Source organism: Schistocerca cancellata, chromosome 1 (genome assembly GCF_023864275.1).
Source record: "Schistocerca cancellata isolate TAMUIC-IGC-003103 chromosome 1, iqSchCanc2.1, whole genome shotgun sequence".
NCBI lineage: Eukaryota > Metazoa > Arthropoda > Insecta > Orthoptera > Acrididae > Schistocerca > Schistocerca cancellata.
In genome coordinates this window covers 447,920,325-447,929,197 of record NC_064626.1, presented here as the reverse complement: position 1 = coordinate 447,929,197, position 8,873 = coordinate 447,920,325, and positions in this window count along the sequence as shown.

The window sequence follows — 8,873 nt, the reverse complement described above, 5'->3', positions numbered from 1 at the left end:
AATTTTTGAGGTCAGTTTTTTCTGAATGAAAACGCTGAGCAAGACATCATGCGAGAAATACATCTCCATTTTTTGAGCAATGTTGGAAACCTGTTAGATATTGTTAACAGAACATTAGAAGGTTGTGTTTTGACTGTTTTGAAGACCTTTAATCAAATGCGTATCCTAACTGATAAGCTTAAGTAGAAGCTGCGAGGCGAAATGAAGTCTAGTATGGCTCATCTCCTTACCTTCAAAAAAAGTTTCTGCAGATTTCAGTGGCTCTCCACTATCTGGAAAAATATATGATATTATGGCCAATAATCGATATGCGTGAAGAGCTGGTTTTTCCTTGGAGAATGAAATTGAACTGAAGGACTTTGAAACTGCAGTGGGAGTAATTAACCTGAGAGATCACATTTGTATTGATAGCTCGTGTAAAAAATTCTCTGAATGTAAGGCTTCAAATTGTGAACAAGCACGGTAGTGTTGTTTTAAAGTGGTTACGTTTCTTTTCAGCTGTAGCAAAACATAAAGTGCCAAATATTTATACGATAGTGAGATTCTTGTTCAGTCTACCAGAATCTAATGCTTTTGTGGAAAAAGTGTTCCCATTAATGTACAAACAATGGAACGAGACGAGAAACTGATGTAGTAGAAAATTGATAGAGGGCGGAGCTCCAGATAATGATGAATTTCAGTCAGTGATGTAAAGGATTTTTTGAATATGTAAAACGAGGTCTTACATTATTTAAAAATGCGCAAACATCGACAAATATCAGTTTAAGTTAGATGAATTTGTATAAATGTTTTTCGTATTGTAAATAAATCTGACTACTATAATATGTAGAAACATTTAGTACGTTCTCATTTTTATCTCTCAAAAAAATCTAAAGAATTCGAAAATACTCCGGTTTTTTCCCCTCCAAAGACGGGGTAGCTTCAAAACTGCTCTGTCTCTTCCTTACAAAAATCTGGAAACCCGTGTTAGAATGTCAACTGAGTTCCGCTGCTATACGAAAATTACTGCCCATCCAGGACCTCTGTGCGTAGCTCCACTTTAATTACAACCACCCGGCAGTACGTGGTTTTACATTGAACAACCACATAAAACTAACGACAACGAAGATCCTATGACACTTGCCTGGGGTGCGCTCGAAGGTGGTATTCATATGGTGGCCGCTGCGTCCCGTGGCTAGTGTCTCGAGTTTCCAGCGCAGCTGCGGCCTGAAGCGGCCTTAACAGACAGCAGCAGGTGACACGGCGGTGTGCTGCTGCAGCAGACGGTTGCGATTTCGCACGCTAGGCCGGAGGCAGCGTGCCGGGGCAATAACGCGTGGCTTAGCCCGGACGCTGAGTTATAGCGGCAGAGGCGGCTTCTCGCAGCGTCGCAACGCGCACTATTTCACCGGAGGCGCGCGCCCTGTCGATTCACGGCGGGGCGAAGTCCGCGCAGCCGTGGGCGCGACGCCGTTCTTTCTGCTGTCGGCCAGGCCGGGACACAACACACCTCGTCACCGGCGTACAATGAGGCACACGGTCTTCCTCCAGCTCTACCTTTAAAGTGTTGCCAGAATTTCGTCTTCCATATCCCATTCGATTTACATTATGCATCCAAAAGCCTCTTGTCCGTTGTTGCTCGTTCCAATGTTTGCAGCCACGCAACTAGTATTGTATGGGAACTCCTATACCTGCAACAAACTGTTAAAGACTGTCCTCCTTTAATTACTTGAACCTGAGGGCTCGTATGAGATTATGATCCTGCTTTTATGTCCTGAAATTTGAACCCTTTTTATCAAATCTGCTCCACATTTAAATGCTCAGAAACTCAATCTGACTGAAGTTTCGAAAGAAAGGAAGGATTGGCGGACAGGATTAATCAGAGTTAACCAAGACAAAACTAAAACTCAAATCCACTCTTTGGCAAAAGACATATGATGTAAATAAACTGTACCTTATAGACACAATTTCTGCAATGCTAATGTTGTTGCCATTTGTGTCCCACATTACCTTTTTACGGACATAGGTCCTCTGATTGGTTTGATGTGGTCCGACACGAATTCCACTCCTGTACCAATCTCTTCATCTCAGAGTAGCACTTGCACCCTATATTCTCATTTGTTTTTTTCCATTTATTTCGATCTCCTCGTTCCTCTACAGTTTTTACTCGCTACAGCTCCTTCTGGCATCTCCTTATTCTTCGCAAGTCTACCTAATTTTCAACACCGCAGATACGTCGATTCTCCTCCGTTCCGGTTTCCCCACAGTCCATAATTCACTGCCCAGCAATGCTGGACTCCAAAAGTGCATTCTCAGAAATCTCTTCCTCAAATTAATGTCTATGTTTGATACTAAAGTCCTCGTCGTGTAGGAAGGCGGCCCAGTTTTCGGCCGTTCTGCCCATGGCCCTCCATTAACCACTGTCAGCCAGTAAGATTCATTCTCTTTCCTAGCGGATAGCTAGAGTTAGAAGGCGAGAATCTGTCTCCTGATTGCTGCACTCTTGCCGTATTTCGCGACAACCACATTGCTTATTCAACTACGATTTTTTATTGTAGAAATATAGCTGTGAATGTATACCTGTAAATGTTTTAATGCCATTAAAAAGAGTCAGGTGATGGCAATAAACGCAAAGTGCTTTACAAGCAGGAGAGAGACATTATGCCTTTTTCCAAACGTGAATTTCAAAGAGGGACTCGTTTATTACAAACAAGAAGATTGACAGTACATAACTTTGAATTTACAACGGTGTCGCAAGCGATGGGCGATATGGAAACAATCAAAGTCTTTTGCTCTAGACAGGGTCCATGTATGCAATTGATATGGACCACACATCACTGCTATCGTAGTGCTCTCCGCTGGTACTGTCCGGCCGGGGCTGGCAGGAGCAGCGCTTACATTGTCTTCGGCTAGAGGGCGCTGCTGTCGTGGTGCGGCTCCTCTCAGAGGGCTATTGGCTGACGTCGTCTCACCACCTTCTTTGCTCTTGGCGATCTTCGCCTTCGTGCCGGCGCTTGTCAATACGCCGGAACACCTTGCTTCGTTTTCCATCTGTTATTTTATTTCCAAGGTAGAAGAATTCCTTAACTTTGTGTACTTCACGTTCACCAAGTTTGATGATACATGTCTCACTATTCTCCTTTCTGACATTTCTCATTACTCTCGTCTTTCTTCGAATTACTCTCAATACATACTCTATATCTATTAGACCGTTCATTCCATTTAACAGATCCTGTAATTCTTCTTCAGTTCCATTGAGGACAGCAATGTCATCAGCAAATATCCTTTGACCTTGAATTTTAATCCCACTGCTGAACTTTCCTTTTATATCCGTCATTGCTTCTTTGATGTCTAGATTGAACAGTAGGGCTGAAAGACTACATCCCTGTCTTACAACCTTTTTAATCCGAGCACTTCGTTCTTGGTCGTCCACTCTTATTATTCCCTTTTGTCTCTGGTACATATTGTATATTACCCATCTCTCCCTGCAGCTTACCCTGTTTTTCTCATAACGCTTTTTTCCAGGTCGACAAATACAATGAACGTGTCGTGATTTTTCTTCAGTATTGCTTCCGTTAACAACCGCAATGTCAAAGCTACTTATATGGCGCCTTTACCTTTCCTAAAGCCAAACTAATCGCATCTAACACCTCCTAATTTTTCTTTTCCGTTCTGATGTATGTTATTCTCGTCAGCAACTTGTATACATGAGCTGTAAAGATGATAGTGCGACAATTCTCGCACTTGTCGGCTCGTGCAAACATCGGGCTCGTATGAATGGTGTTTTCCGGAAATTCTTATGGTAAACTACCAATCTCATTGTGGCGTTCGCTGTGTTATTCGGTCGTTTGGTATTTAACTAATTTGTAAATGGAAATGATGATCTTATTTTATAACATTGAGTAATTACTAAATAATTTTTTTCCCGGCTAAAGATTTGATCAAGTTGCTAAAGAACTCCAAGTTAACGTCGTGTTAAAGTGTTGTCTGTAAGTTGTGTAAGTGTCACTAAATCACAGTTCATACAACAGATTCTATACAACTATGGATTATGATGGAAACAGTTATCTTCAGCAAAATGATCATTAAAACCACAGAATATCAGCCGCGCACAACACTGACGTATGTTACCTGAAAAAATATTCTTCGCAAATCGTGCGTAATTAATTTCGGCTCCACACATCAGCTAGAAAAGTTTGTTATAACGATCGTGCTATGAGCACTGTTTTTAAAGAACCAATCTGATTTGAATTATTTTCATTAAAATGAGTTCGGGACCACCGGTGCACATTTATTTTTACACATTTGTATTACGTTCGGAATTTATGTCTGCAGACTTGCGTAATTTGAATTTGCCGCTGAGACAATTGTTAAGATGGCGGCAGACAATTGATAGAGACTTTCTATTGTTAGATCAAATAAGTAAATATTTAAAATGCTTATTAAACGCTATAAAATCTAATTTCGTATTGTGCACTATTTAGACTTCATCAATCAAACATTTGATTTGTTTCTAAGGAAAACACAAACAAAAACGCGATACAAATCGCTATCATTAATGGCTGCGCTCGTTGCAGCGGAAAGAAATACTTAACACAGATAATGCTTACTGAGAGAGGAATTAAAGTTACAAATAATTATTCACTCATGTTTATAATAGTAATGAACTCTATTTTCAACTAATAATTAACAAATAATTACAATTTCTTAACAGACCTCAGTTTGATACGCGTCCGCAACTTACAAAAGTCAACCAACAAAAGGTAAAAACAAAGGAAGACAATCGCAGATCATAAAAGGAATTTACAATTATCATTGTCTTTGTATGATGCACATCGATATGTCTAATTACATCATAGAATATTATATAAATAATTAATTCACTATTTTTTCATATGCCGAATAGATAATGTTTATAACTGTTGCAGGCATAATTTCCTCTCGTCGCACTGTAGCCAAAAATTTATCACGTGGATTTTACATCATAATTCTACCCACCAACGTGAACATTATTTTATAAATTCGATGGAATGTTATCTATTCTTTCTGCCTTATCCGAACATAAGCACTTTTAAATTCTGACTGTAGTACTCGATCCCATATATCATCCCCCTCTAGCACGTCGTCAGGTGAGTCCTACCCCTCACAGACGTCTTCAGTGTACTCTTTCCACCTATTCGCACTCTGCTCTGCATTTAATAGTGGAATTCCAGCTGCATTCGTAATGTCACTCTCTTGCTTTCAGTTTCTATATGCTGAGTCAGTCCTGACACTCATTAATTTTTCGATTTCTTCACAGTTTTCATCCAGCCATTTCGCCTTAGCTTCCCTGCACTTCCTGTTTATTGCAATCGTAAGTGATACGTATTTCTGTATTACTGAATTTCCCTGAACGTTTGTGTGCTCCAGTCTTTAGTCGAACAGATGAACTGTTTCTTCTGTTACTTATGGTTTCTTCGCAGTTAATTTCCTTGTTCCTTTGTTTTTCTGTCCAACTTCTGTGAGTGCCCTAGAGACGTCTATGCCTCTTCAACAGAACTGCCTACTGAGTTATTCATCACCGTAATATCTATAGCTTTACAGAACTCCAAGCGTATCTATTCATTCCTTAGTACTTCCATGCCGCATTTCTTTGCATACTGATTCTTCATGACTAGTCTCTTAAACTTCAGCCAATTCTTCATCATCATTAAATTGGAATCTGAGTCTATATCTGCTCCTGAGTATGCGTTGCAACCCAATATCTGATTTCAGAATCTTTACCTGGCCATGAAGTAATCTGACTGAAATATTCTCGTGTCTCCTCACCTTTTCCAAGTATACCTCTTCCCTTTGTGATTCCTGAGCAGAGTATTCGATATTACTGGCTGAAACTTCCCTCGGACTCAATTAGTCTTTCTTACGCCCGTATTCTCCCATAATCCTTTCGTCTAATCCTTCCCTACAACCGCATTCCAATCGTGTCGCAGTGGTCAGAACACAGGACTTGTATTCCGGAGGACTACTGTTCACCCTGCTTACGGTCATCGAGATTAGGTTTTCCGTGATTTCCCTAAATCGCTCCGGATAAATGCCGGGATGGTTCCTTTGAAAGCGTGCGGCTGATTTCCTCCCTGACACAATCCGACCTTGTGCTCCGTCTCTGATGACCTCGATGACGACGGGACGTTAATCCCAATCTTCCTTTCTTCGCCTTCCGGACCCCCATGTGTTACACTTTCATCTCTCTTTACTTACTGCATTACCCGTTCAATACCCACACGTGCTTTCTCTCTCTCTCTTCATCTTCTGCTAGTGACGCTGGCATGTACACCTTTTAGGGGCAGTTTCCTACCCGAAGCATAAGAAGGTGCCCTGAACAACTGTCCGTTCTTCCGGCTTCTTTGACAACGCGGTTTCTAGTGTGAGGGTGACTTCTTATGGCAGAAGTGTTCGGCCACCGTTGCTGATGATTTTTATTGAAAAATAAAACCTTTGACAGAAAAAAATCAGAACCTCAGATTTTTATATGTGATACGGTAGATCTCTATTTCTTAAGTACAAATGTTGTATTCACACTTTTAAAATGCTCAGAAAAAAGTTAAAATAACGTTACTGTATGTGTGCGTATATAAACATATATACTTTTTATGGCACCCTCTGTCCACAGTTGGGTGCGATCAGGAATATAAAGGAAATGTTTCTGGATGACCAAATTCCACTGTGCTCTTGCTGACAGAAATAGATAATTTCCTTGTCTCTTTTTCTGACATGTGTATATAAAATGTTGAGAAATTGTAAAAGTAAGGTGGTCTCAAACCCTTTGATCATCAGGGTCAATAAAAAACCAACTATCATAAAAAATACGACACAAACCACTCCAGCAAATTAAGTAAAAGACAAACTAGGTCCATTCCCATTACGTGTGATTTTTTTCGCCAGCACAACACTTCCTGGAAGTCTATTCCTCCTCGAGTTTTCTCCTCGTCCTCTCCCTCCCCCCCCCCTTTTACTCTGTCTCTCGCTTCTCATGTTACCACACACTCGTCCCCCTTTTTTTATTTAGAAGCTCTACAAGAGTCACACAGATTCTGCTCAGTGGTAATGAATTTTCTCACTAAATTACTTCTCGCGCTTCTGAAATGTTTTCGTTCATTGAGAAACTCTAAACACGTAACGGGAGACTCCATTCATGGACGCAAGTTTAAATTTCATTTTTTTTACAAAAATTCATTAATATTCCACTTGTACGACCACAAGTCCATATTCTGAGTATAAATGAAAGAAGAATAAAACGAAGCTGCTGCCTAAATATTACTTAAGACGCAGTGCTGCCTGCGCGCTATAGACATCCGTTAATTCTACTGCTCAGCTCTCTTTCTCTCTCTCTCTCTCTCTCTCTCTCTCTCTCTCTCTATGAAACGTTACGTTATCTCCGAAGATCCAGATAAGGTTATGATCCTGACGTATCGACTAAGAGGTATACAGATCTAAGCACCTTCACAAACGTCCACAGTCAAGTATTTGAGTCCAGGTTATCGTTTGTTATGTTTCAGTTTATCAGATTTGATTTTAAGAGGTGATATAATATAGAAATCGGAGAATAGGCCTTTTGCTGTTTAGGGAGAGATAACGAATGGCTATGCTGAAAAAAATCTTTTCATGTACCAGGAATAATATGATTCCTTTGGTATTGGGGCTAAATAACACGTTACGCTGTAATTAGAAGATTCCATCCGTCTACTTCTAGAGAAGATGTGTCTTGAAGGGCGTTTTAGTGAACTGGTTAGTGATGTACCACGTGTGATTTCAAAACGGCAAGAGCCGTCTCGAACGAGCTTACAACTAACTTTCCGCTTTGCAATTGCAAACACAAATTCAAGCTATTTACTTTTGTCAGGTTCCGCACACTTCAGATTCACAAATCACATCACGCAGTGTCCTGTAACGGTGCAGTCTCTAGAGGAACTTTGTAGTACCTGTACACAACTCCCAGACAAATGTAATCCTTAGATTTCGTCTCGAAAATGTTATTACGGGCAAAAACGCGAAACTAAAATTGGTGCTAATGTGTCTGCTGCACTATTATCTACCAATAGAAACTCTTTCAAGATTATTATTATTATTATTATTATTATTATTATTATTGCTTCTTGATTCCACTTTTTTCATTTCTCTTTTTGTCCTTTTTCTTTTACCGCGTAATATCGCAAGTACCTGAAAGTTCGTGGCTGATTAACTCTGTATGCCGGAACGGGATTCGAACCCGGTAAGGTCCCTGCTTCGAGCACCGTTTTAATTTGCCACGAAGTATCATTTAACGGCCGCAGAGTGAAAAATACATTCTTAAAAATACTTACAATCTCAACCGACTCATTTTTCATTCTCATTATCATCCAGTTGATTTAGAAAACGGGGCGGTAGAGGGGACGGGGAGGTGGGAGGCGAACATGCCATCTACATTGATCAGCTAGAACATTTTGGCCACCTACCTAATAGGCAGTATGTCCGCCCTTGGCACTGAAGATAGCTACGGCGCCCGGTGGCAAAGAAGCAATAATGTAGTGTTACTTAAACATCGGTAGTTGACGCATCCGATATTATCGATAGTATTTGTAAAAACTATCGCTGTTTGGATGAAATATCGATTGTTTTGGGCAGGTATTTCAAATGAAAAATAGCTTTCTAAAAATTTTTATTGCTTAAAATACAGTAATCCAAGATACACAAGTTTTGTTTTATGTAAAATAAGGTATTTAAATACCAGCCACAGTTGGTAGAGCACTTGCCCGCGAAAGGCAAAGGTCCCGAGTTCGAGTCTCAGTCCGGCACACAGTTTTAATCTTCCAGGAAGTGTCATTGACGTAGCTGTTTGGGTAAACTTTGTAAATTCTTTATGGTAGTTGTAAAAGAGT